Source organism: Chiloscyllium plagiosum, unplaced genomic scaffold, assembly GCF_004010195.1.
Source record: "Chiloscyllium plagiosum isolate BGI_BamShark_2017 unplaced genomic scaffold, ASM401019v2 scaf_32933, whole genome shotgun sequence".
In the NCBI taxonomy this organism is placed as follows: Eukaryota; Metazoa; Chordata; class Chondrichthyes; order Orectolobiformes; family Hemiscylliidae; genus Chiloscyllium; species Chiloscyllium plagiosum.
Genome location: NW_025208564.1, coordinates 1,073 through 5,513, shown reverse-complemented (window position 1 = coordinate 5,513; position 4,441 = coordinate 1,073). Strand labels below are relative to the sequence as shown.

The 4,441-nt window shown below is 46.7% G+C and overlaps 1 pseudogene; it reads left to right on the top strand.

Annotated features, from left to right (window-relative positions):
- The first annotated feature begins 461 nt into the window (after window positions 1-461).
- LOC122546704 lies at window positions 462-1,162 on the top strand (annotated as a pseudogene).
- The last annotated feature ends 3,279 nt before the right edge of the window (window positions 1,163-4,441 follow it).

Sequence of the window (4,441 nt, the reverse complement as noted above, 5' to 3'; positions counted from 1 at the left end):
ATCTCAATGTGAACCAAACAGACTCTTAGAAACATAGATAGCAGCTATGGAAGGGAATTGCTGCTCAGGCATCAACTGGGGTTTCAGATTCCTGATGAAGGGCTTTTGCCCGAAATGTCGATTTTCCTGCTTCTCGGATGCTGCCTGCCCTGCTGTGCTTTTCCAGCACCACTCTAATCTTGACTCTGATCTCCAGCATCTGCAGTCCTCACTTTCGCCTGGGTTTTCGGAACTGCAGGATAATCAGACTCAGGAATGCATTGGATGGTGGGGTGCGGACTGGCTGATACTGGGACAGCTAACTAATAGAACGTAGGTAATGGACACCGCGCGTGCGACAGAGACGTGTCACTGGAGACCAGGAGCTGCCGGGTCTACCCACCCACCCTGTCTCACACAGAAAGAGCTAAGCCGCCTGCTCCTCACCGCCTTCCCAACCCCATCCCTTTCTCATGCACACATTCTTAACCGGCCACATGGGAATCGGCAACCTCAAATCCCCCTCCGGTCTCAAGGTGTTGAACGACTACCTGGCGAACCAGAGCTAGATTGAGGGGTATGCTCCATCTCAAGCTGACATAGCTGTCTTTGAAGCTCTTGATGCTCCACCATCAGCTGACTTCTACCTGCACTTCGTTGGTACAATCATATCCTATCCAATGAAAGCACCAAGGCCTGCCTTCCAGCAACCCCTCAGTAAATATGGTCCACAAAATTTAGCAGATACAACATCAGCAAAAGCTGTGGATCATGATGACAACAATGACATCAATCTCTTTGAGCCTTTTAGCCTCTGCACTTCCCTCATCATCATCGGAAACAAAGAAAAACGTCTAGCTCAATACGAAACTAAGAAGTCCAAAAAGCCAGCACTTATTGTGAAATTATCTATTTTGTTGGATGTAAAGCCATGGGATGGTGAAACTGACATGGTCAAATTGAAAGAGTGTGTACGCTCAATGACAATGGATGGCTTACTTTGGAGTGCCTCCAAACTGGTTCCTGTGGGCTATGGCATCAAAAAGCTATAGATCCAGTGCGTAGTTGAAGATGACAAGTTGGGAACAGATATGCTGGAAGAAGCTATTGTTGCATTTGAAGATTATGTACAATCTGTTGATGTTGCAGCCTTCAATAAAGTGTAGAATGACAACAAATGAACACCTAATAAAAATTGACGTGTCCAGAAAAAAAATTAGAACGTGGGTCATTGTCCAGCCATTTATAGCGTCATGACAATCATACCTGGCTCCAACATGCACAGGTTATTTGAAGTGGCCCAAGGTGGTTTCTTCTTCACTGAAGACATCATGTCAGACTGTGAATATTAACTCTGTTTTTTCTCTCCTAAGGTTCTGCCACACCTGCTGAGCTACTTCAGCACATTCTATTTTTATTTCATTCAGACAGAAGCAGATTGATTCAGCGAGAAGAGGCCCTTAATAGCAGAGGTGCTGTTATTGGCAGTCAGGGCAGTTAGGGCTGGTGGAGAGTTCCTGAATTGTTTAATCAGCAAAAACCTGAAAGTTGTTAAGGCAGAGGAAGAAGATATCTTACAAAGTTGTTGAATCATGCAGTTAAAGAATCCATGTTAATCAGTGTTAAAAGTATTTAAGTTTGTTTTAAAGGTCTTGGGAAGAGAAAGAAACCAATTATGCTTCTGTTATCTGAGTAAGGACAATTAGCATAGAAAGAACTGGGATTCTTCCTTGAAATGTAAGTGACTGTAGCATTTTTGCTCAGGTAGAAAGGTTGAATCTTTCTTTATGGTATTTGTGGCAAGCTTGTTTCAATTTGTTCTTCTATAATGTCATTTTTATTTCTTTTGTGTAATAAACTTTTTTTTTGTTGTTAAAAGGAAATGGGCAGCCTCTTTTTAATGACTGACCTCCATGACAAACAAAAGCAAAAATAAAACCTATGGTCTTCCATGTCTCACTCTAACATGTGACGTGTCCAGAATTCCGACTAGGAGTAAAGAGCAGGCTCGATAGGTCCCGGGTCCACTGATGCCTCTACCTCTTGTTTCTCAAAAATGGCCTTTGTTTTATTTCATCTCGGGGATGTTTGCTCATTCTGTTAGCATTTGCCAAGTTAGCGCCTACTTGCCTGCCTTGGCATCCATGCCTTGCCTGCCTTGGCATGCCAGTTGGTGCATTGATGCTTCATCCAGAGCCAAAGACTGTCTGTACTGTAACTTCGCTACAGGTATGTAGGCTGCTTGACCTACTTGTCAATCAGAATGGGCCTTGATGTATGGCAAACACTGTGCATTTATTCAAGCAGACGGCCATGTTGAAATCTGGGTGGGGTCCAGTCCTGAGTCCAGCAAGGGGTCTTGGGAGTGCCACCCAGAGGAACGTTCCACATGCAGTGCGGGGGCTTGGCTGCACTCGGTTGTCAGCTCAGGCCATTCACTCTCCGCTGATTTGTCTGACTGCAGTCCGGAGTGTGAGCCATGGTACGACCAGTAGAGACAGCATCAAAGTCAAGGGAATCATGTCTCTGCAGTCAGGAGATCCCAAGACAGACGCTGGAGTTGGCTCAGTTAGGTCGAGGGGATGCTCATCAGAGTTGGCCAGAGCTCTAGGGCGATCACACTCCTGGCCAAGGAGGGTCCAAACATGAACTCTAGAGTATCTGGAGATACAGCTACCAAAATGGCTGGGGGAGTCAAGGCTGAAAGAGAGGGGAAGGTAAAGCATTGGCATGGGAACAGGGCCACGACGAGAGCAATCCCTGGGTATATTGACGGCATGAAGAGCAGAATTGGAGGTTTACACTTTGGGAGGAATCATTATTGGAACTGACCCCTCCCATCACCCCCACAGGGAGAGTGCAGGAGACAGGATGGGCATCATTAAAGTGTTATGTTTGGGTTCAAGGGACAAGATGAGCAAAGGAGTTGCGGTTCAATGTGGTGGATCTTCACATTGCGGGGAGATGGGTGGAAATGGGCTGTTATGTGAGGTACAAGGGACGTAGAAATTGTGGGGGTACCTGGCAAACAGGAGGGGGGCCCATACTAATATTGTGGCCACAAGGAGCTGTATTTCTTGCCATCTCTTGCTGTTTTCTGAATGTGCAGTGCAACAGAGGAGGGACTGGATGGAACCAGTATCACTTTGATGGATGAAAGCTCAGGATCCATGCCTCTGAACATGAGGACATTAAAGGAACAAATACATGAAGCATGGACTTCTAAACTCCAGTTATGTTTCATTTGCAAACATTACTTTGCATGTCTGCAGTGCATGAGGAGTTAATGCGCTTATGTGACAACCGTTGATCAAAAGTGGATTGCACCATGTCACTGCTAAACTGACATTGTCATCTCCATGATGCTGGAGTTAGCAGCAATAACTTAAAAGGAGATGAATGCTGCTCAAAAGCACCCCGTGACTTGTGGAATATCCAAGGGTGCTGTGGGCCGATCATGAACCATGGAAGTATGGCAATGCCATCCAATGGACAGGGGAAGTATGGCAGAAGAGTCAAGTGAATTCAAAGGAAGGTGGAATGGTTGAAGTGGGTCTGGGATGAGAATGTGACCACACTGCAGGCACATCCTTTTGGAGCTAATGCGCTGGTCACTCACGCAGAGTGGCACCTTTTACCAAGTTGTGCACATGCTGCTTGGGATGGTACAGGCGATAGAACTGCCTGAAAGTGCAGGTTCTCAACTTGGAGCAGGTAGGTGTGCTCTTCATTGTAATCAGACAGAGTGTGCCTTACCATCTGGGTGTCATCCACATATCTCACAGTCGGAACAGGGTTCAAGATGTTGTGATTGGAGCTGGGGGAATCAGGAATTGTTGGCTGAGGACACCGGTGAGGCCACTGAGCTGGAGGAGGCTCTCTTTGTGGATGACAGAGCTCAGCTACATTGGTCTCTTCCAGACAAGACCTGATTAACACTCGGTTCCAGTAGATGTGAACTGGGTCCAGCAGAACATCATGGGCCATCAAGGTCATTTGGTTCACATTGTGGGGGAAACTGCAGCCTCTGTTCATTTCCACTGTGTTCCCTTTTGCTAGCTGGCAATAAAAGCTCATGTTGGACTGGTCCGATTGCTTGCCTGTATGCGATGTTACCTTACTGAGCAGTGACAAGATGTTGGTGTCTAGTGGGCATTGGGGAAATAGTAGCAAGCACTCTGATAGGGTCTTCAAATGAGATGTGTCTAAGTTCGGCTTGGTGATAAAACAGCAACGAGGCTGAGAGAATGGGGTTGCATGTCAACCCATGCTGACTCTGTGCCATTAACAACGTGGCTTTGTAGTTGCCTTGCCATTAAGCTGCTGGTGACACAGTGTGATGGTGTAGTTCCAGTGTGGCGGTGTAGTCCCAGGGTGATGGTGTAGTCCCAGTGTAGCGGTGTAGTCCTAGTGTGACGGTGTAGTCCCAGTGTGGCGGTGTAGTCCCAGTGTGATGGCGTAG